This window comes from Topomyia yanbarensis, chromosome 3, assembly GCF_030247195.1.
Source record: "Topomyia yanbarensis strain Yona2022 chromosome 3, ASM3024719v1, whole genome shotgun sequence".
Lineage (NCBI taxonomy): Eukaryota > Metazoa > Arthropoda > Insecta > Diptera > Culicidae > Topomyia > Topomyia yanbarensis.
In genome coordinates this window covers 398,499,879-398,525,679 of record NC_080672.1, presented here as the reverse complement: position 1 = coordinate 398,525,679, position 25,801 = coordinate 398,499,879, and the positions used below count along the sequence as shown (strand labels likewise).

General features: G+C 38.4%; 1 protein-coding gene across 1 annotated transcript in view; it reads left to right on the top strand.

Moving 5' to 3' along the window:
• The first annotated feature begins 3,825 nt into the window (after positions 1 to 3,825).
• LOC131694124 (uncharacterized) overlaps positions 3,826 to 25,801 on the top strand; it is a 52,154-nt gene continuing 30,178 nt past the window's right edge. Inside the window, exon 1 of the mRNA XM_058982560.1 lies at positions 3,826 to 4,233. The gene's annotated coding sequence lies outside the window, so the exon portion shown is untranslated. The remainder of the gene's footprint in view (positions 4,234 to 25,801) is intronic.

Here is a 25,801-nt window from a genome sequence, read left to right as displayed (position 1 = left end):
TTGAAAACCCGAACCCGACCCGAGCCCGAAAATTTAAAATCCGAAAGCCCGATCCGAATCCAACTTGCTAATACGGAGAATTAATCAAAGATTTCGAAGATTTTTAATTCTAGGCACCCGACCTGGACCCTTGACTCATCTAAGAATAGTAGAATCACTCGAATCTGAAGTAGCACCATACGCATTGAGTTATATCTGCATATGGAAAAACAAATCACTGCCGAGTAGAATCCGCATTTATATTTACTATTATTGAACGTCAAATTTGTAACGTGCTGAGAAACTTGATACATCGTTGATATCTTAACCGGAAATTAAGTTAAATCGGCGGCCAACTCACGGGGAAACAGAAAGCTTAATGATCACAGTTTTCAACAACCTTGCCCGTCGTAATTAACCAAAATTTCTGATTTTTTATCAGAAACCATTCCTGCAAGGCAGTTTCGTATAATTTATTACATGTATTAAATTAAGCTATGGCAATTGGCAATTCGTATTCGACAGTTTACATGACGTCACCCACGTTACTGGTCGGAACGGTCAAACCTGTATCGAAGGGTATCAATTATTTTTGTTAAGTTCGTGGAAATACATGTATTTTCATGAAGGAATCCGGATCATGCAACAGCTCAGCCCGGGAACAATCTGACAGAAAGTGCTTGTATCATATATGTACCACTGATTTGATAATGGTGCTATTATCCCATCACCATATGAGTGTCATGAACAAACGAAACCTGGCGGAAGTGAAGCTAGGTTTAGGTTTGATGGAACAAAGACAGTCTCTAGAAAATAAATTTGGCCTAAACTATCTGCTTTTAAAAAAAATAATGCGCCCTTTTTAAATTTGAGCCGCCATAATGACACCAAAGTACCACTAAATTTATGAGTCCAAATCCTTATTTTTCCGTTACAGTTTATTTTAATTGCAAGGAAACCAATTTGATTATTAAACTTCCGTGAAGGCAGCTACAACCTATTTGTTTCATTTGACCAATTTAACAGTGCTTGCTTAAAGTTTGTTTGGGGTACAAATGTACCCCACAAAACCGTTAGCGTTAGTGTTTTGTCATGTGTACATAATTCAAAAAAAAATTATATATTTTTTTAAAAGTAAAATACCGATACATAGTAAGCGAGAAACTTGTGTAAAATTGTATAAGTTCCAACTCTGCTGAATAATAGTATCTGTTATTTGGTATAACAAAGCACTACAGCAAAGTAATTAGAAAATGAGTTTGGATCGGTATCGTAATTTTTGCTTTTGCGGATGAAAGAGTCAAAACACATTCGTGAATATGATTTGTATATACTATGCAAGACGCATCATTCGATTCGTTATCTTCTGCAGCCCAGGCTCTGGAACATACTTACTCTACATACACGTACAATGCAACGGCTCTACCTATTTCTTCGACGCCTTCCTGTTTCATTTCTGTTACTGCATATTGCTGTATTTTTAACGTTTGTGTTGGCGTTTGGTTTTCAAAAAAGCATCGGAATAAATATACTTTTCGACCGGTTTTTGAAAAAAAATTGTTCAAAAGGAAATTTAATAAGCTTTACAACGTCGTATAAATGGTCAAAATCGATTTGAAACTACTGGAGTTATAGCAATATGAAGAAACAAGGGAATTTTTGTTCTATACAAAATGAAATATTACATACTTAAATAGTCAAAACACGAATATTTTTAAACAGGTTACTTTACGAATGATTTTAGAATAAAACTATGCAATTTAATTATAAATTTAATAAAAATTAGACATACTAGAACGATTTTAGTTCTGGGGTACGAATGTACCCCACAAAACCGATTTCGTAGAGAAAAAGTCGCCGCGGCCTAAGTATCGGTTTTAAAGTACCTGTCGCAATTTATATTCCATTATAGAAAGTTGAACCGATATTTTCCGATAAATTCCAGTTGACTTGGTTTATTACTAATTATCATGAAAATTAATACGCAAAGAGATTTTAGATGTGAAACACGTATTGTTGAATGATCTTTTATGAATGTTCGTTTAAAAAATTAAATAATTCAGGCAGTTTGTGAATCTGAAGAGACGGAATTTTATGCAAGAATGAAAAAATACAATATTTGAGCACCAGAAAATATGACGAATTCTAGTGATTCAGAGGTACTAACATTTAGTACGGTTATACGTGTCATCCATTCGTATTACGAAGTATAATTCACTACTACAAAAAAGACTGCGTTTTGTGTATAGACGCAAACAGTGTCATGAAATGGATGGGTTGTTTTGTTCAAAACCCGAACCCGACCCGACCCCGATAATTTCTAATTTGAAAAACCCGAACCCGACCCGAGCCCGAAAGTCCAAGATTTCCTAAACCCGGACACGACCCGAACCCGAGAATTTCAAATTGGAAAACCCGGAACCCGACCCGAACCCGAGAAGCTTAAATTTACAGAGCCCGAACCCGACCCGAAACCCGTCGGGTTCGGGTCGGGTCCGGGTTTCGGGTCCAAAAACCCGAACCCGACCATCTCTAGTGTGTATTGATGACAAATTTGTATGACGTGTCATAATCGTGCATGGAAAATTTTCCACACAAATTAAGCATCAATTATTAACTTTTATTCATATGTTTGACTTAATCTGGTCTATAAAAATTGATGAGCTGTATTTTGAAGGAAATAAGTCAGGGAATCTAGAAAAAATGGTAATTTTTAGTTACAGTATTGCCAAAAATGGTATATTTCCAGTTTAAAACTTAAACTGCATTTTTCTGACAATTCGTGAAAATGATACCATTGTTTTTTTTTCAGATAGTTTTACACATAAAAATATCTAATTCATCAAAATAACTGGAGCCAATCTCACAATTTCTCAGCACATTTCTCGCTATATCTCAGTAACCAAACAGAATGTCAAATTTCTAAAACGCCACTTTGTAAAGATTTTCAGACAAGTAATGTGGCATATCTAACGCAGTTTACCCCAAAATTGCGTTTGTCATAAGATAGCACATCAGCGACGATATGGCATGTTCTCGGTATTGCCCTTCGTGTCACCTGTTGATTTCTCTTCCAGCTGAATGAATTCGCTCAGAACAGATATTATGAACTACCATGGGAACGCATGGTTTTCCAATTGAGTTGCCTATCGATTTTCGGGAACATTTTCATTTCGTGATGAATTGAATTGAAACAAACTTTTTTGTTATTTCTAATATGAAATAATATGTTGGTCGATCTAATCTCTAAGAGGATGTAAGTGGGCTTTTTGATTATGAAGTTTAGAGATATACGATATAGATAACAGAGGATTTGTGGCTCCTTCTCACTGGTACTTGTACCCATGGAGAGTAGAAGAACTACATGTCTGTATTGCACGTTCAGAACGATGTGTGGATTCCCTGCCTTTTGTGAGCGCATGCCTATCAGCAGTCATTCATGAATGTCGCACAACGGGAAGTCACAGTTAACGGAAGCCGACAAAATTCTTTTATTTTGGTTAAAGTCACGGAGTAAAAATTCGATAATGCTACCAATATTTCAACTTGAAAATATCGCATCGAGTTTCACTGAATATTGATAATATGGCTGAATCAAACTATGCCATCAAGCAAAAAAAATTGAAAATAACCACAAAATCATCAAACAAACCTAGCAAGAGCTTGAATCCACTGTCTGCAATTTCCCCCAAAACATAACACCCGACTCCACTATCTGGTTCGTATTCAACGGGGAAAGCTCGCGCGCTCTTTTCTCTCTTTTCATCGTCCCGCGACAGCACACAAATACATTCGTAGTCGTATAAAAAGCCTTTCGGCAGGATTTTCCATTCACAATCAGTTGATTTTCCGGGTCAGGCAGTTCGTAGCGCGGATCACACGGGCGGGACTGACCTTTCTATTGTCCTGTTCTCCAGTCTGGTGGCAGAGTTAGTGCACTCCAAACCAGTCGATAGTGAGTGTGGGTGGTGGTGTTGTGAGGTTGATGTAAAGTGCTGACCAATTTTCCAAACCAGCGGCGGATAACTTTGGACTAATCTACTGGTGCATTAGCTGCTCTGTTGAATGTGCTATTGAGCAAAGGACTGTTTCGATTGTGGCGCAATAGAAGTGAAAAATGAAAAAGTGGTGAAATCTCTCGGAAACAAGGACAAATAAATAGTTCCTCAGGGCGACGATCGAAAAAGGACGACCTTTTCTTTGATTGTTAACGCCAAGTGATCGGACTACATAAAGCAACGATTTCAAGTCACGGTAATTAATTTATTTTTCGTCATATTTCACTACGTAGGGTGGAACGCACTTTTTCGTCTTGAAGTGAGTAGCAAAATTTCCACCATGTTTGTTTCGCGTAACGTTCCTGGAAAATGAATCTTATCTTTTTACCCAGACTGAAGCACAGTAGGTATACGCAGTAGGAAAATACACTGCAAAGGTCATCCGTTTTTTGTGGGGAGTAGAGTCGGGCCAAAATCGGCCCGATCCAAATGCAAATTATATTAAAAGGATGAAAGCACCTTTTGTTGATACTAAAGTAAAAGTACTCCCAATGTATTATCATACAAATTGAATAAAGAAACCGGTGAGATTTAATTCGATTCTTTTGTTTGATACCAGTCTTGGCGCCCGTCTACCTTCGATACTCGAAATTTTGTCAGCATTGATTTCTACCGAATGATAATACCACGCCAAAACGCGTAATTTTAAGCATGGGAAATTTATTGCCAGCAAGATTTTTTCTTACACTTTCGGTTATAGAAAATATTTATGAGCAGCCAACTACTACTCGGGGAAAATGTGCGAAGAAAATGAATGCGTAATTTATTTTATTAAAAATATTTCTCTGCTAGAGATTTCCGAATTCTAAGGTATTATTCTAAATTGGAGTCCCTATTAACCTGTGCACTAAAGTAATGTAATAAGGAAAATATGAAACTTTTCCGGGTCTGGTCAAATTTTATGCCAAATTGATCAACTGTACCTACCGTACCAACATCGAACTAATTCTTTGACAATTTACCTGGATAAATCGGACTTTTTAAATTTTTCATCACTATGTGAAAATCTGAATATATAGATACTGCGGGGAACGCGACGTTTGGAATATATACATTGGATATAAGTAGGGTAAGGTGGGGCAAATCCGACCGTTGGGTAAACCCGACCCCCCTCTGTTATCGAAAATCAGAAGCACTACGCGAACTAATATCAATGCTGTCGTGTAGAGCATCGAAAATAATCATAATGGTGGTATGACAGCATTTTATTAGTCTACATTAAGATGCTCATACGACAAAAAGTGTGTTTTTACAATTTTTGATTTTACTTTTGTGCATCATTGACTACAGAATATTTCTGATTCTTTAAGTGATTACATAATAAATGCAAGTGGATTTAAATTCCTTGATTTAAGTCCTATAAAGTGCATAGATGAATTTAGTTCAACCTTTTTCATATATTTTTTAATTGCATCGTAACAAAAAATGACGCGGTGGGGCAAATCCGACCTCAAAATATTGGGGTAAATCCGACCGCTTTTTTGCTAAGAAAATTTTTATTTGGCAAATTGAAATATATTTTTATTGTTATTATTTATTATTTTTATGCAAAATGGTTTATAATTACAAACGAAAGACACAAAAACGTGATGATTATAGTATTCGTCGAGCAATTGCTCCGATGCAAATGGGAATATCATTACGTGCTACTGCTCGTGATTTTAGCATTCCAAGATTGATATTGAACTCCATTTTCTTCATGTTACAATTCAATAACACAACATCCATTGATTTATCATTGAAAAACCATAAAATTTGAGTAATATCTGCACTAAATCAACCAAAAACATAGGGGGTCGGGTTTACCCCACCATTTTTGAAAACAGCAAAAATGAACATTTTTGTAAAACGCCTGTAACTCAAGATATTCCGAAGATTTGAATAAAATGCTATATACAAAAAGTTGCTCAGGAGTCTAACTTTTAATTTGGTATATAAAACGACTTGATCCGATGTAAAATGAGCATTTTACAGCCAAACACATTTACTAGGTCGGATTTGCCCCACCTTACCCTACGTTAGGCATGATGGACGATAGGCATAATACACAAAAGTATAAAAGTAATCGCAAGGCTTTATTTATTGTAGATATTTCAACCTTACGTTCATTTTTTTCGGGTTCGAAAAAAAACTAGAAGCCATACAACTCAAGGAAGAGCAAGAAGTTGAAGAAAGAAAGTTTAGAAAAGCGTAGAATAGGGTCATATGAGCAAGCTTAGAGTTTTTCGGCGACTTAACCCTTTGTCTTCTACCGCAGGAGTCAAGATATTTTGGCATTTGAAATGCGAATCACCCGAGTCTGATGCAACCACAATAGTCGATCAAATAAAGCACCCCGGCAGGAAATTTGCGAGGGACAAAAAACTATCTCATTCACGAGTTTCAACGTCGCAAAGTGCTTGGTGGGGAAATTCCCGTGACTTAACTTTTTGTCGGTTTCGACAGCATGAAGTACTAAATGACTTTACGCTTATCCGGACATGCCGCAGACCCAGATGATTCGCATTTCAAATGCCAAAATATCCTGACTACTGCGGTAGAAGATGAAGGATGAAGTCACCGGGTAACTCTAATGCTGATTTCGGTTTTAGATCAGAGTCGCCCTAGGTTCGCTCTAATATTTACAAAACCCATACAAAAGTGACAGCTCAGAGTGAACCTAGAGCGACTCTATTCTAATAACGAAATCGGCATAAGATTGCTCGTACAACCCTATTCCACACTTTTCTAAACTTTTTTCCTTCAACTCCTTGCTCTTCCTTGAGTACCATGGCTCCTAATATTAAAAAATACACTCCACACCTTCCAGTTCCTTGCTAATTAATAACCGTTACGAAAGTGTAGAGTTCTTTTCCCTATTTTCCGTGGATGAACTGGATGTTTTCTTCATTTAAGTGAACAGTTTTGTTTCAAACTCATTCCAAGCCTATTATATGTATTACCAATACAATTGCATCCAAATATTGAAAAATAAAGCAAATTGAGGAACAAAAATTGAGTTCAAGAGTTGAGGAAACTTACAGTATTATGGACAGGATTGGGCGAATGCTACGTTTGTAACGATTCTTTTTTGATTCGGTAATTCGTCACAGTACGCGAAAAGTTCTCCATCGTATGAGACAGTTTTCGTAGTTCTATCTTTGGTGGCAAGAATATAATCATTGAACTGAATATTATAAGAGACAATCAATATAGATGTAGCAATATTCGTATATTCGTAGAATGAATAATAAAATGCATCATTCTTTCTTTCATGAGCTGTTCTTCAAGGCAAATATTTTCTTCTTGGACAATTGTACCATGCATGTATTTAAGAACTAGTCTAAGTTGATATGCGTTATTCATACCTTAAGGCGAATGAAATTTATTTCAAACATTTCTTTTAGTTGAGCAAAGATTTCTTCAAGTACAGCAGAATAAAACGTTGATCGAGTTTAATCAGCTTTCAGAGTATTTCTAGAACATCATAAAAGGTTCAAACATTCACACTCTTACACTCACACTCACATCCAAAAAAATAAGTTCATTGAGGTGATCCTTAAACCTTATGTCCAACGTTCATAGTGCCTAATGTTCATTATGCCTAACGTACATTATGCCTAACGTCTTTATGCCTAACGTCCATTATGCCTAACGTATGTATGGCAAACGTCCGTATGCCTAACGTATTTATGCCTAATGGGGTACTGCGTTATAATTGCGATTCTAAAAAACAAATTAATTGCCGACCACTTAGTCGAAGACTGCTACTCGTATTAAAATCATCACAGGGTCTAACCACTGGGAGCTGACATACAAGTAAAGTTTTCAATGTGCGAAGGAAATAAAACTGTCATTTTGAAAAGCCACCAGCAAATAGCAACTTGCCACTAGCTGGCGGTACGATCGGCTGGTAAACGCTATATGGATCTAGCGTGCAAACTTATATGCTTCCCGTGCTTTGATTATATTGTTAAAGGGGTTTGTATTACCCTCAATTGCGAACGGAACCTGGGAAGTACCAAGCGAACTCCCCAGTATGAAGCTCTTGTTGCATTACGATGAGTCAATGGTGCAGCGGACAGTTCGCGCTACCCATCGATCATTTTTACGGAGAATCGGAAGAGTTGTGCTGGAGTTTCGTTGGTTGGGAGTTTGCTGAAAGTTTTGGCTATTAGAAATTCGCATGGGATTTGCAATATTTCGGACAAGAATTGATACACTGGGTTACTGCTCCAACGTGCTTGGTATCTTCTAGTTGCTGTGCAGTATATGTTGGAAATAAAATTAACTGTTAGCGCTATTGACGCGTGTCTCATATCGGAGCTCGGAAACTCGCGATATCTGTACTATAACAGATAATTCGACTGTTGGTAACATAGATAAGAAGCCATGTTTGCCGCAGAACGAGTCATCACCTTCTGATGACTTCAAAAGCATTGTATTAATTGTAGCAGAAATGGGCTTCCCCTTATCATATGAGGTTACTCAAATGCTCATCACATCATTTGGAGTAGTTCAGATTTCAGATAACGATTCGAGAGGCTCTAAACTGATGGAGTACATAAATATCTACATATTCTTTGCAAGAGAGATGGTGTTGGATACAACGCTTTGTTATGGATAGGCTTCTTCCAAAGAAAAGATGGTTCTCTTTCTAATTAATTAATTATTTTTCTATTACCTTAATGTCACCACAGCACACCACAAATCGTATATCATCGTAGACAAAGACTCGTTAATTTGTCTACAAAAAATCAAAATCGTTTATTTAGTCACTTTCAGTCTATAGAAGTAGATTCGATATCGTTTATAAGAAGTAACGTGATTTTATAACGACAGTTCGATCAGAATCTGATTGATGTATAAATTGCATCGTGTTCGATCGGAAATGGTCGTAGAGCACTGACAACCTACATTAATATAGCTACAAACATTTGTAACGGGGTTACAGATCTTGTAAACAAGATATGCCTCAGCCCATAGTGATCTTCACGGTTAGTACGCGTTTTCGGTCTCTATTTTTTTCGACTGAGATTCGCCAAGAAGAGTGGATCAATTATGTCGACCACAAAGTTCGAACCCATCGATCGCGTTCGGGAAGGCTTCGGGTTTCGTCGCAATAAGGCTATTTGGGCCACTACAACTGAAGTAAGCTCTCTCGAATGTCAACCACCAAGACGATCAGACGTCGTTTAGAAAAAGTGAAGTTCAAGTAGTGATGAGAAAAGAGTAGATTGTGATTAGTAGAAAAAAAAGTTTTGGAAAAATAAGGTAGAAGTATAGATTGTTAAAATATAGTTCAATAAATATCAATGTATCTCCTTAGAAAGAGGAGAAAATTATAGACCATATTAGGTCAGGTTCCCACGCAGTTATTAAGAATAAAAGGGCTATTGTTTCGGATAGCCACCACGCGGTGTTAAAGTTACAGAACACCCACACACTTCGTTGGATGGAATGCAGATAGGCTCATCGGATCATCGGACAGCGCGCGCAGAAGAAATGAGCTCAAGTAAGATCAAACCATTGTATATACTAACCTTTAGAAAATAAAATAAATGAATTAAAGTTTAAATGAAAGTTTTTTTGTGTGTGAATACAAATTTATACAAAATTAAGTTAAAAGTTTGAATCAAGATCCTTGGTGTGTTATTTTTGAAGAGAGAGTTCACCTAACGTTTCGGGTTCCGGGTCGTGTAGCATAGGGATCTATGGGAGAAAACCTTCAAAGGACACTCTATATCCTTTTAGGATTGTTCTTATAACATTTCGGTTCCTTTGGCAGGTTAATTCGAACGGTTTCGGTTGTGGTTCAATGTTCGGTCATGGCCGTCGTGTTTGATGGTAACCCTCTCTGAGGAGTCTCAGCCGGGCATGGGAATTTCAGGTAGTGAATAACACGCCCCTTCACGGCAGGTGATCGCACTTGCCTGGCGTTCAAGTGGAGGTCGCTAATACCCCTTTTTTCGTCCACCACCCCACCCGTTACACATTTGAAATCACAAATATCGTATTTTCGTTCACATTCAATCGTATTGCACTTCAAGCCCGATTTAAAGCTTCTCAAAGTTGTTTCTATGCGTAGGAATAATTATTATTCAACACAAACTTATGTACGACTTCGATATACATCACAACGACATCAAAAAGTTAGATACGATTTTACATGTCACAACAAATATGAACATCGGTTTTGCGAAATCTTTTACCACTTTTCTCATATGTGTCAATTCACAGTGCCGCTTATATGGCGAAGATATATCGGATTACCGTTCCTCCAATTACAGAAGAAGTATGATTACAAAATTTTACCTAGTTTCTTATGATTGAAATAGGTCTGTGTAGTCGTCTCTGTGCTAAAACTAAGACGTCGCAAGCTCGAATTCGACTTTAACCCTTAAATGCGCAATGTTGTTTTAAAACAACATTGCAAAAACCATCTCAAAATTATCGTGGCAACGTATTAAAACCGTAAGACAATTTTCAGAAAATTTGAAAAAAATTGGTTTGCGCCTTTAAGGGTTAAGATGTACAAAATATCAAAATGCGTTTCTAAACAATACTTACTGGTAGCGGCCAAAATATAAAATAAACCGTTATTTTCGAATGGAATGTCTTAACTTTGCGTATTTTGCTATGTTGGAGATGATTGATGTGGCAGTTCTTGCACCTTCTTTACCGACAAAATATATAGTTTTCCGGAATCGTATATGAGTTATTGATATCGTATAAAATGTGAGATTGGATCGATTATGCATCTGTAAATGTTATCTCTAGAATCGCTTTTAATCCAGAAGTAATCGCATTCAATGAGTATATTGTTGATAGGAATCGTCAATTTCAGCAGATATGTGCGTATTTAGGCCTCCAGTTTGGTGCGCATATGCCGTTTTCCTGCATTTAGTACTCTTTTGGGGGTATATGAACACTTTTTATTCAGTTGCAACTTGAACTTGAAGGCTGGCTGGGACCTTAAACGTGTGTTGGTTTTCATGAAAAACTTTCCATCTAAATTCCATAGATATTTTACAACAATGGGCCAACTACACGACTTGGATAACGTAGTGGATATGCTAAAATTGTTCAGAGTAGCATCCTACGAGGAAACTTTTCTGATTCGAACTGTTAAATCGTCTCGGAGAATCCCGCTGATGGAGACCTGAGCTCGAAAGAATGAAGAAGGATATGAAAAGAGCTTGGAACCGACGTAAGGGTGATGACTACAGGGCGCTTTGGTTAGCTCGTGGCGCCTATAAGAAATATCTTAGATCAGCCGAGCGAGCTGACTGGCCAAACCTATGTAGAAATTTCTCTGGTCTTAATGAGACCAACAGGTTAAATACACTTTTCTCAATGCGAAAGATTTTCAAATGAACTCCTAAAAAACTAGAAATCTTTCCCGGTAGTAAGACTGGAAAGCATTTTTTTTTTCAAGACATGTTGGAGAATATCAAATCCCTTTTGCATAAGCACATGCAAAAGGGATTTGATATTCTCCAACGTGTCTTGAAAAAGATATACTTTTCAGTCTTGCTACCGGGTATATCCCGAAAGCATGGCGAAAATAGCTGTTGAATTTATTTCCAAAGACGGGCGCTGAAGCTGTGAAGAAGACAATTGTTTTATGCCTATCAGCTTAAGTTCTTTGCTTCTAAAAGTTTTTGAACGGATAATCGATCATCACACCAGGAACTTGACCTTAGTTGAGTATCCACTGCACAAAATGCAACATGCATATCAGTGCGAGAAATCCACGATTACGCTCTACTTCATGATGTTGTTTACAACATTGAAAAGGCCCTCTCGCTCGAGCAATCTGGCTTGGGTGTGTTCCTAGATATTGAAGGTGCTTTTGACAAGCTATCCTTCCAGTCTATTCTGGTAGCGACGCACGATCATGGGATACCTGCATGTATCTCGGGTTGGATAAACGCATTCTTTGACAGGCAGAGATACGGAAACAGAGTATTTGCGATTGTCATCAGGATGGCGTTCTGTCACCTTTGTTATGGAACCTGATTGCCGACGGCTTATTGAAGAAAAGGAATGAGCTTGGGTTTCAAACTTTGAAAAAAGATTTCCCCATCGAAAAGTTCTCAATACAGTTCATTTTTACCCATTTTCAATCCAGTTCAATATATAAAATTAAGTAAAAAAGTACTTATTTTTGACACAGTTAGTAGGGGACGGTGGCGAGTTGTAAACAATGGGGAGTTGTGAACACCGTCAATTCCCGCTAAGCTATAAATAATAAAAATGTGGTAACTACTTTTAAATGTTTCTACTGTCATGACTCATGACGTCACTTTCTCATTAGCAAATGTTGCATTGACTCATGTTCTTCGTGTTCAGGTAACTAGCGAATAAATATACCAAACAAAGTCTTTTTTTCTCAATTGCATTTGTGGTATGTAGAGACCCGTTATGTAGCTTTCTACGTAACGGGACTCCACAGTATTTTCAGTATGTGCTACCAATGAGAAAGTTTTCCTAATAATAGCTTTAAACAGTCAAAAATACTATTATAGCATTTTGGAAATCCTTATGTTCTAGATGGAGAAACATAGGAAAAGGTAGTAATCAAACGAAATAATGGTATTTATTCGAACAAAATTTAAGATATCTCGAAATGTGCTGCATTTTCGATACTTTTAGTTATGTTTTTGATTTGAGATTGCATATAGAATCATATTGAATAAGAAAATAAAGAAATTTTCTACACCAACGCAATCATGATTCCTTTTGCAATCTTTTCCAGGTAACTTGCAAGGTCAGCTTGCCCATCGCCTATATTTCCCAAAACCATGCCAAAGTCCAGCAGAAACGAAACGATCGCCAGGTCATCTATCGCGAGTCTAAATCAATCATTCTGTCTAATTACTTCCTAATTAAGTTGATTTCTATTCAATGGACCTGGAGCTCTGCGAGCAGTTCCGTCTAAACCGGTGGACAGCAATCGGGGCCTAGCTTACTTTGAATCGGACACCGCCGTACCATTGCAAACTCAAACTGTGGTACAGCTGATGAAGATAGTGAATGGAAGTTGCAGGCTATTCATTTTGTCCGCTACGAACAGTGGAAAATTAATTGTGATAATTGAATAAAATTTTCATTTCCGTACAAATGTTTCTTTTGCCTCTGGTACTGTTGCTCTATCTTATAGATCAACATCAGTGAAACGTTATTGCGCGCTCTTGTCTACACTTTGAACTCTGCCATCTTTGTCAAAGATGTCCTATTTGGAGTTTTCATATATACTGACCGCAGTATTTTTCCACCGGTTTTATATGAAGTGTGACGATGAAAAGAGAAAAATGTTGCTTTAGTTTGGTAAAACGAGATCAAACTTTTATACACAGTGCAACAAAATATTTGCAAGTATCAGGTTTACAGAAACTAATTTCGTATTTTTTTAAATTGCTTTTATTGTCTTCAAAGTATTTATATCAATAACCTTATTCCTGAGCATAATCCCCATCGCACAATAACTTTTCGATCCCGTTTTGGTACAAAAGGTGTACGGAATCAAATTGCACACCTTTCAAATTGCTGTAACTTTTTATCAATTAGATATTTTCTATTTAAATTTGAATTGAAATTTGTTCAATGTGTATTGTTCACATTGTGTAACTAGCAATTATGCAGTTAAGTTAATTAAACAACTTTTGTGCAGGTGCCTAGAAAGTACAGATCTCTCTCACCGTGCCATTAGCAAGAATTTGGGAATGAATCAATCTAAGGTAAGTTATGTTTTGAAGCAGGTATTAAACGTCATTAGGAAAGAAAAAAAATGGCCAAACTGGATGTTCGTATATTGTGTAGGATCACAAGAGGGTAGTCGAATCTTTCAAGAGAAATCCTAATAGTTCATAGAGAGACGTGGCGAAAAAAAATATGTTTAAGAAAAATCATTACTATATTGTGAATTTGAATTATTTCGACAAGAAAATTGTGCGTAATTTTGTGCGAAAAGCCAGAACGAAGTGAAGAGTACGTAAAGGACGCAATTGCATACTGGCGCCAGTATTTGATCAGCCTCTGAACAATTCAGGGTTCCGTTCGAAACAATACGTGCTCGCGTGAAGAGAAAGTGTTCGTCATCAATGAAAGCGCGTCAGATACTTCACGTGCGTTAACAATATAAGAATTAAAGGTGTTGTTGAAGTAGATAATCGAATAAACATGATAGAAAAAGAGAAGGAAAAGAAATCCAACAAAATGCTACGAAGCGCAAACGTGATCGTCGCACAGCTAAGCAACCACGTGAGCCGTTTAAATATGCAAATAAATTTATTTATTTATTTTATTTTTCATCTGACCTACATGGTCTACATGAAATATAGAATGAGGAAAAGCCCATTTGGAGTAAGTCCATCGAACAACCTCCAAATGCGCGTAAAAACCTCATTATTTTTTCACATATACATATTAAACAATATTACACATTACATTACATTACAATTTGCTAAACTTAATGATACATCTAACAAATCAAAATCACTATCTAAATCACATCTTATGCACTAAGTTAGTCGTTTAAGCCTATTTTTAAAAACGTCACTTGATACAGAGTAGTCAAATCATTCATAAACATTATTAAATACACATCGCCCTTATGGGTTGATTCTGTCCATAATCAGTACTTTGATAGTCAAGTCTTAAAAAATCCCATGATCTTATACTTCTAGGGGGCACATTTACATTAATCTGAGAAAGTATATTTGGCATCTATTTCACCAGTTAGAACTTTCCCTACAAACACGGCTCTGGTTATATTTTGCCTTTTTGAAAGAGGGTCCATGTCGAACAGACGACAGCGTTGAATGTAAGGTGGCAACTCTATCGGGTTGCGCCATGGCAGAGCATATCGGAGAAACCTAGCTTGTATAGATTCAATTTTGGTAATCCAGACATTTGTGTACGGGCACCAAATGACAGCTGAAGCTTCCAGGATAGAGCGTACAAGAGAGAAGTACAGTGCTCTCAGACAGTATGGATCAGTAAACTCTTTGGCTATTCTAATGATAAAACCAAGGTTCCTGTTGGCTTTCGCAATGATGTGGGAATAGTGATCTCTAAACGTCAATTTAGAATCCAGCTGTACACTAAGGTCCCTGACAATTGACACTCTATCCAGTAGTTTTCCTGAAATAGTATAACACCACAAAATTGGATTTTTTCTGCGCGTGAAAGAAATTACTGAGCATTTGGATACACTGATAGTCAACCGATTTCGAGTACACCAGTTACAAAATTTATCTAGTTGTCGCTGTAGTTCAATGCAGTCCAATTCAGATCGTATAATAAGAAACAGTTTAAGGTCATCTGCATAGATAAGTTTACATCCTGGTGGAAGGACATTACAAACGTCATTGAAGAACAAGGAGAACAGCAAGGGTCCAAGATTACTACCCTGAGGCACACCTGATAAATTTGTAAAGTTACGTAATTCGACAATTCCTTCACTGTGTTAGGTCCGCTAGTCTGTGGATACACCTTATTATGAACCTATACCTGACGTAAGTGATCGTTTAATGACATTCCGAGATGAAAAAATTATATTTTACCTACGTATCCTGCGCCATCGAGTGCGGCACCCGCAATTTTGATGCGGCATCTATCCCAATTGTAGGGGAGAGATGCCGTACGACGACGTTTTCCTCTGAAATTATGGATGACCGTGCTCATGATCAGAATATCTTCTAAAAGGTCCCAGCTATTCAACTGATACATGATTTACCAAAAAAAAATTGAGCGAATTAAAAAACGGAATTTTAATGCGGCGCTGAAAAATCTTCGGCACTCCGTGATGCAACTGGACTCACATAAAAATCATTGATAAAATTTTCGTGAGTTAATAATAAGGATTATTTTACATCTCCAGTATTTTAGTTCTTCGAAGGACAAACTCACAATATCATATTACTGTACCAAAATGACCACTATATACGAGATATAGAAAGTGCGGCATCTCACCCGACGCGGCATCTCTCCCAAAATTACCCTATACTTCTAGAAAGCATTCAATGAGTGGATAGACCGAATATGTTCAATGCATAAAATTTACAGCAGAAGAAACGAGAGGCAGATAGAAAAGTATGCTATCAATGCATAAATAAAATTCTGCGTGTACCTAAGACAAGACGTTACAATTTTACATCAGAATGGTCCAGCTCCTGATTGGTTGATTCTGACTTTTTGCACCGTACGCAATGTTACTGCAGGGATAGCGAAATGGTGTTTGGCAGTGTTGCTATATTTATAGGAAAAAATTGTCATTACTTTTGACAAATAAAATTATTACCGTTAAAAAAGTAAAAATGACCAAATTGAAAAAAAAATTGTGCGGCCAAGTATTTGTCATGCATTTACCGTATACGTGGTTGATTAACTTTAACAAAAATATGACAGAAACCAAACTATAATCTAATTTTTTCAGAAAATGGCTTCCTCAAACCTTACTAAACACCCATGACATGGAAAAACGGTACTTTTCATCAATACAGTGGATTCAAGACACAAAATATTGCCGGCATAAAATAAATTAACAAGACTCCATTTTCATTTATAAAAATAGCAACACTGTTCGGAAGATTTCGGCACGCGCGCGGTGAAAATGTGCGAAAAGAAGAACATCGAAGGAAACATAAGAAGCCGATTGTCACGTCGTGTCTTATGGCGATTTCGTTTGAACCTGAAACTGAGTCAGGTTCTAACCCCAACTGCTGTCAGTTCATACATTTTGACAGCAGTTGGGGTTAGGAACTGACTCAGTTTCGCCTCAAATAAAAACCACATTAGATTGCGTACAAAAAACTAAAAGTTAATGATATGTTATTGTTCCTAACTCAGTGTGGTAAAGAGCAATATGTTCTATCAGTAAGGTTTATTATTCCTTCGGGAGTAAAGAAGGGTTTACTGTTTTGCGCTGTGACAGTATTGTGTTATCATTGACCATCCACATCACATTCTTCATTCACTTGCCTTTCCCTTTCGCCAGAAAAAGAGATGAGACGACATGGCACGGCACAAATATCTGAACATGGGTAATGTGCCAAACGAGCCAATAGATTCTGTTTCCTGATTCCAAATGGACATCGTGTTTTTGTTTTCCATTTCAAATATTTTTGTTCATTTGGACAAAAAATACAACTGCAGCCACACATAGAAAAATATAGCCACATTTGAATATTGAAATAATATTCACAATTTTCAAATAACAATTTTGCTATCAACTACAAATTTTTTTTTTTGGGTTTTTAAATAATTTTATTGACCATTTTGTTAGACGAAAACAGAATATAAAACTATACTGATGAAGTTCCCTAGAATTGTATGTCGTTGATTATATTCTCCAGCTTCCCGCTCTAAAAATTCAATATTCCGTGAATATGTTTCTACACTAGCACAAAATCTGGTTCTTCCACATAGAGCAATTCAGCAATAGCACATCCTTGGCCACTTCTTGTAACCGACAGAGACATAGAGATGAGATCATGAGAAACAGATGGTTCGAGAATGCAAAACGGTTTCAATCCCTTCGCATCCAAGTAGATGTAGTAACTTTGATGTGGCAACAGTTTCGTCGATGGAAAATAAAGACGAGCCACGCTGACGGACTCTTTGTTCCAATATTGACAAGATCCACGAGTAATAACTTCGCTGTCCCTTTCGATTCTCGCCTTTATGGAAAGCAGTTCGTCGGACGATCGTACCAGCACTCCTATCCCAAGCAAAAACAATGGCTTCGCTGACGATACACATATCGCGAGATCTACCGGTGTCGCTTGGTAGTATTTTCCAGAAACACGTAGAACTTTGCATCTGGACAATCGAACGGTACTTTCAACGGTCGATTTCAGCCCAGTCACATCCTCTTTCTTTTTCTGCTGCCATTCATCCAACGCATCCAGCAGTTGATCATCGGAGCAGTTGATGTGCTTTTGTTCAACGACCAAATTCAACGCGTCACTTTCAAGTAATGAAAAGTCGTCATGCCTGAAATAAAAGACCGGATCTTGCGTAATGGCATCCAAGCACCGTTTGTCTACGTTCTCGAACTCGTGAACTCTATTTTGCTGTAAAACTGTCAGTACATTTTGACGGGTGATACTCTTCTGCAGAAATTTGGCTGCCTCATTCAAAACTTCCATGAACATATACTTTTTGGAGATAATGCTAATTTCGTGAACGTTTTCGGGTGTTATATTGATTTTCTGAGCATAGACGAAGCGCAGAATTTCCAAAAAGATGGTCGGATCCATATCTTCCAGGGTGATCTCTGCTGCGTGGGATTCCTGAAAAGACCCAGTAAACATCGCGTAGAAGTATTCCGACGCAGTAATGAGTATCATTTTATGACCGTAAATTCGCTGTTTCTGCTCTCCAGTTATGAAAACAATATCCGACATAAATTCATTGTTCACCATGTATTCCCTGCGGTCGGAAGTTGACCCCGCATAGTCTAGCTTCGATTTTTTCTGCTGGGGTTCTGCAATTTGCCTGTCCAAAAACAAATATAAAACGGCGTGTAATCAATTCTTCCTTATTTTTCACTGTAGAAACAATTACCTATCTTCGTTAGTAGAATAGTTTATATGCTCCTCTTGTTTCGACATTTTTATTTGAAGATACAGAACGTATGCCTTCGGCTGCTTTTGCACTTAACTATGATCAGCGACTAAGAAATTTAAGTTGCAGAATAATACCATAGAATTAAAGTATATAAAAGATCAGCTCGGATTGGTGCGCAACAGTGACCCATATGAATATTGTCACGCTTACAAAAAACTCCCTCTGCGCACATCTAAATGTGTAATTAATATAGCAGCCGTTGTGTGTGTGTTCCAACTAGACAGCAAGACAGTCTAACATAAGCGAACTATAGGAATGATCAGCAGTCTCTGTTGTAAATATTTATTAGAAGTCTTCAATTTTGTTTATTTCCCTAAAAGTTATATGCTTTGCGAAAGCTTCTAGAAAAAAAAACATATTGTGATATCAGACGTTTAAAATGCTCCTTCTGAGGTCTCACTATCGGCCTCGAGATATATACCGTCTCCTTGAACACAAAAGTCGTTTGTTTACTACCAAATTCGCTGTGTAATCAAAACCTCGCGAGACTCGCGAATAGTTGTTTTCATTTTCGATCTGGTTGTTCAAACTTGCGCACAAACATCTCACTGCACGTGAATTCCGTTAGTTTCTTATGAACTTCTCTTCTCGTATAGATACATACATTTTTACAAGTTGACGATGGTCAGTTATCTTCTTCCGCATACCCGTATCACCTTTTTTGACCTTTCGCAATGGAAAGCTATAACAATTGCTCTGAAAATCGACTTTGTGACCGAGGCCCGGAGCGCCGACTGTTATATACCACTCAATTCAGTTCATCGAGTACGGCAAATGGCTGTTGTTATGTATGTACGTTTGTGTGCATGTAACCAAAAATATATAGAGGTTCCGGAAAAAGATGCTATCTTTCAAAAATTAACAAACTCACATCACTTTCTCGGAAATGGTTGAGCGGATTTTTACAAACTCAAATGAGCGATATATTATCCCCATAGACGTCCATAAAATTTTCTACTGACCGGTTATATGGTTCCAGAAATAAAGACTGAATCGCTCGGTCACATATTAAATTCTTATATGAACCGGAACTAAAATTGTTTTCCATGAAATTTCAGAAATCGAATTCGTATTTTGGATGCCAAATGTCTTTAAAATGCATTAAACGTCGAGATTTTATGTTAACTCAAAACAAAATTTGACAGGGATCTTTTAGGACTTAGCTGATTTTGAACCTTTTTCCAATTTACATAATATTACCCCATATTAGGCGAGGTTTTGTCTGTGATAGGTTACTTTTTTTGAGCTCTGTTTTCTCTCGTATGTTTTAACAAAAAAAAGTTCGTTTTCACATATGGTAATATTTCTTATCAGCTAATCATCGATGATCCATTGTACCGGGGCAAACAGTCACAGACGACGCAAACAAGCAGAAGTGTGTGAAGTGCGATCGACACATTCGTCTGAAGTTAAGTACTGCTATTATTTTATTTCCCTTGCTCGCCTCTTTTATTACCCAGCACTGGGCCCTAGGCCTGTGCAAAAATCCCCTAATAATGATTTACCTCAACGTGAGAAGGAAGTCGAAATAAAATCGACTCTTCGGCTCAAGTTATATATATGCTCCTCGACCGTGCCTTATGGGATCTTCTTCCGGATTAAGGATTTTTTTTTAATCTATTGTAGATTTCTCGAGTTCTGATGGTACCAATACAGCCGTGACAGGAATATAGAAAATTGGCCCTGATAAGCTCCCGGTGGTGGTCAATAGTTTGAAACAAGCAAATGATATTGCTGGCTACGGGCCTTTTTACGATGAAGTACAGAGTATATGTACCAGCTAATCCGGTTGAACGTAATGGGGTCGTCACCGATTCGAGTTTGAACTGCGCCCAACTACTTGCTTTTGTTAGTAGCAACCTGTTCGTCTTTTCGTGCCGCGGGTCGTCAACTGCTCTAATTACAAACAACTGAGACACACAGCCTCCCATAGTAGCAATATGGTTCGCCGTAAGAATCATGTGGATGAAATGTGTGTCTACTACTATGCTACTATGGAAGAAAACAACATGTCCCGCGAACAGACAACGCGAAAAGAAACTCCCAAGTAACAATTGAGATTTTCATTCGTTATCGAGCACTCAGTCGAGATAGAAGGCTTTTGTTGTCGGTCCGTACAATCTATAGCGACAAATAGTGCTAATCCGCGTTCAAGGGTATTTCGCACACTCTACGTCTAGTCGAAGTTTGAGTATTTTTCCCTTCTTTTGTGTTTCTGTTTCTGAGTACCGTTAACCAGTCAGTGACAAGTGAAGCAGCGTTCTTCTAGTAAGCCGTCTGGATACCGTTACCTACACAAGTTAAGTATTAGTTTACGTTTCCCCTTCTTGGTTGTCTTACTGACATGCACTGGGCAATAGGCCCGTGCAAAAATGACTTCCCCTGATGGCGGTTCATCTCAAGGTGAGATGGACGTCGAAACAAAATCGACTCCCCAGCTCAAAGTATATCCGAGCTCGGTCACCGGGCCATTTGTGATCTTCTTTCGGACCAAAGAAAAAAATTGTTTGAACTTGTTGCAGATTTCTCGGGTTCTGGCGGATCGGTATTCGGCCGTGACAGAGATATCGAAAATTCGCCCTGATAAGCTTCGGGTGGTTGTTAACAGTTTGACTCAGGCAAACGATATTGCTGGCTACGGGCCCTTTATGAAGGAGTACAGGGTGTATATTCCAGCTAATAGGGTTGAAGTCAGTGGGGTCGTTTCCGATTCGAGTCTGAATTGCGAGGACCTGCTACAATATGGGACTGGCTGTTTCAAAGACCCCATGCTTAAGCCAGTGAAGATCCTGGAGTGCAAACGTTTGCATTCAGTATCAGTTGCAGCTGACGGGAAGAAAATATACGTCAACTCAGACTCTTATCGGGTGACCTTTGCCGGTTCTGTTCTACCTAACTACCTCCTCTTTGACAAGGTTCGTCTACCTGTTCGCCCCTTTGTGCAGCGGGTCATGAACTGTACTAATTGCAAACAATTGGGACGCACAGCCTCCCATTGTAGCAATAAAGCCCGTTGTGGGAAATGCGGTGGGAATCATGCGGATGATTCCTGTAGAAGAGATGTCGAAAAGTGTCTAAACTGTGTGGGGAAACCCACATGATCTCCCTTCATGTCCCGCGTACAAACAGCGCGAGGAGAATCTTAAGTGTTCCCTTCAGGGACGCTCTAAGCGATCTTTTGCAGAAATTCTTAAGATAGCTACACCACCTGTCTCTACGAACATCTATACCAACTTGTCTACTGACGAAGGCGACTGTGATGAACCCCAGGAGAGAACATCTTCTGCTGTGCCTAGAAGCAATAGAAAAAGGAGGAACATTTCCTCTCCCAAGCTTCGTCGTAAAGGCCAGAAGGTGTCTCTTCATGGCCCCCCTAAAATAACTACTCAAGGAAGTACTGGTGCAAAACCGAAGCAAGTCGCTCCCGGTCTCAGTACCCTGAGCTCAGCACTTCCAGGAACTTAAAAAACCCCAAGTGTTTCCATATATCAGCCAGAGAAAGAAAACAGCGCTGGATTAATAAATTTCTCTGACATTGTGGACTGTATTCTTACAGCTTTAAATATTTCTGACCCCCTTAAAAGCATCTTAAATCGATTTCTTTAAAATCTTACTAAATAACTTGAAATGCAATGCTTTTGCACTATGCGAGACAATGGCTTACTTAAGAAATAGACCTACACTTCCATGATTTTAACATTATTCGCTTGGATCGAGAAGACTCTTACGGAGGAGTACTTCTACTCAAAAAGTGCTATTCTTTCAATCGAATCGACCTCCCCTCGACACCAGGTATTGAAGTTGCCAAACTAGAATTAAAGGCAAAGACCTTTGCATTGCTTCCACCTACATTCCCCCTAGAGCCTCAGTCAGCCACCGACGGCTTTGCGATATTGCGGAACTCCTCCCCGTACTGAGGCTAGTTTTAGGTGACTTCAGCTCCCACGGTACGGCATGGGGTTGCCTTCACGACGATAATCGATCTACCCTACTCCATAAGCTTTGCGACAACTTCAACATGACCATTTTGAATACGGGTGAAATGACACGGATTCCTTAGACTTAGACTCGTGTGGGGGCATGAGATGGGAGAATTATTAGAACCTTGTTATCTCACCGTTTGATGACTTTTAAATTCAAAGCACCAAAAAAAACTGGCACCTTCAAGGTAAACGTAACGTAAAAATGATAATTCAAAACACCCACAATCAATTCATCAATATCATCGCCTACGCCTCTCCTGTCCGGACATACGTAACTGGCACCGCGTATGTTTGCTATAAACATAAAATAGTACCGGAATACCCTTTCCTGGACCTTTCTCCGCAATCGCCTCACATTACAGACTCCATCAACCGCGCTCAAAATGCATCTACAAGTATAATAAAAAAAAGTCTCAAGGAAGAAAACTCAGATGAGCAAATTAGAGCATCCGTTCTACAACACACCCACGCAATGATGGGCTCCAGTGGCATATTTTCTACCTTCTATGTATATTCTCCTGGACCGAGCGCATACGACAAACTCTTTTGCTAAGTATCTTCCGCCGGCACTCGTTGATCGGTACCATAACGGAAAATACTCCCTCGACGACAAACTGTCGCAATCGTAAAAATGTTCCACACTGTCACGTCTTGCATCCTACCGATTATATTCCGCAAAGATATCGTTCTCGTTCAAATTTATGACACTATAATCATCGGCTAGACGTCGATGGTAGATTTATTTGGCATTCAAAACCATTTCAAGACTCCTTGTCATAAATGTACCTGTAATCAGAGGAAAAAATGGAACGGTTCCGACAATTACTTGTCAATTTTGGATGAGATTTCCCGCCCCAATCCTACAGCAGGAAATAATAATCAATGGAGGCGCATGGTTAGTGAACGCTTGTTCGCTGCAATCGAAGAAACTGTAAGCAATATATACGATACAAACCTATCTGTCGCGAAGTCATAGCACTTCGATAAAATCAGAACCACTAGAAACCTGAACCGGAGTTGGATAAATGTAATCAATGGAAATTAAATTGAATAAAGTGTATCTCTGCGCACGGATATTATCAGCTATCCACACCCCCACTCGGGACAGCACCGGAATAATAACAAGCACCACATACATATATCACTAACCCGTGACAACCCACCAGAAACCGATCGGTGAGAGCATCCCGCGTGGAAGATTGCTGGAGTGGAACCTTGAGTGGTTCCTGCAAATGTCATTCATCTCCATTTTCCATTCCCCCCTCCCCACACACACACCGACGCATGCACGGACGACCAACCGAATGTGCAATAATCGTTCTCGGTATCACAAGGTTTCATTTGGGCATCCCGAGAAGGTTCACACTTCAATATCACTCCAGGGATCGATTTACCATGCTATTGGACATTGCCAGCTGCATTGAGGGATATTTACGATTGTCTGAATGTGGCGAACACTAAACGAAAAACTGTGTGTAGCTTCGAGAGTATCGGGTCATGTTTGTGTTTCGATTTGATTTCATTATTTTTCCCACCCACAGCCGAGATAAATATACCCATGAAGGGACAAAGTTCATCTGGAGAGATTTACTTTCGGGATTAGGCTTTGGGCGGTAATGGTCGGTGTTTTCGATTCGACAGCTCTTCAAAAGCAATTAGGCCGAAATTTCTATTTTCGGAAGCAATGATAATTTTCATTGGTATGTGAAGTATATCCATTGTTTTAGTGGAAAGGCAAAGTTATATTATTTGTGTAATTGTCTACTAAACTTTTTCATCGATATAATTGTGACAGGTGTGTAGCCAAATGAATTTTAAGAATAATGCACAAATACATTAAGATGAAGATAACACCATTACTTAACCCTAAAGACGCTGAATTACTGAATAAAGACTCGCCATCTCATCCCAACTAAATAAAATGGTTTGGCAACATTATTTTATGCAAACTAGTACCACTGTCACAGCGTTAACTTCAGTTGACTCGTATTCTACAGTAGCTGCAGAGTTGCAACGTCGATTTTTTTCATAATGAAGTGCAGTGTGAAGTTTTGTACCAATAAAACTACTGCCGGTTTAAAAAAAATGTTTTTTTTTTTCGCTTCTTGGTAAACTACAACCTTCGTGCGGAATAGGTCCGGTTCTGTGGTTTACCAGAAAATTACAACATTATGGATAGCTGCAATGGTTGAAGCAACTTTTAGAAGGCACCGTAATGATAAAAGTTATATATTTTATCTTGCCTTAGAGATTCGATTCAGAAATATATTCAAACTATTTTAACTCACTGTCACAATACTTTCCATCATTCATTCATTAGACAAGTATTCTGCTCGATTGGAATGCCATTGACAGGTCTCGTGCTCGATTGGAATGACACTGACAGATAAATGGTAAACTAACGATTGACGTGTCGAGTCTTTATCCAGAAGGATTCAGCGTCGTTACTTAACCCATACATACCCGCATTGTTCAAAAACAGCATTTCAAGGGCATATTCAGGAGCGTTTTATTTTATATTAGGGCATGTTCAGGAGCGTTTTATTTTATATAGGAGTATCAAAGTAGAACTGGAACTGAAACATTCACATCCCCACCCAGTCAAAAAGGGCAAGTTGCTGGCTAGCGGGGGGCTATTTGCCAACTCGGATGCGCTAATTGCCCTACAATTTGCCAGCAATTTGCTGGCAATTAGGGGGCTATTTTATATGCAACATTTGGGCGATTTGCCGCCGTCATTTTTTTGCCGCTTTACCCGCCCTTAAATCGCCCCTAAATCGCCCAGGGAACGCGCCATTTAATCGCCCTTAATTGCCTGATATGAAAATTAAAAATAATAATTATTTTCGGTTCACTATCTACTTACATAAATTTATCGGTACACTAGGTAATCACCACCAGACTATAGGAAGAATCGATGGTGAAATTGTTATTGCACACCAAAACTTACCACAATCTGACTTTCATTTAGACTCAGAGATCTTGTTCCACTATACTTACACACGATTCCACAATTTTCCACATTCGTTGGCTAAATTAAGTGCACTAAACAAACAAAATACAAGCGGGAACGCGCCAATTGTTTAAAAAAACAATTTGAAACTTAAGCCAAACATGAACCGCCATGTTTGAAAAACGCAAAAAAACAACCAAGTCCATTTCAGC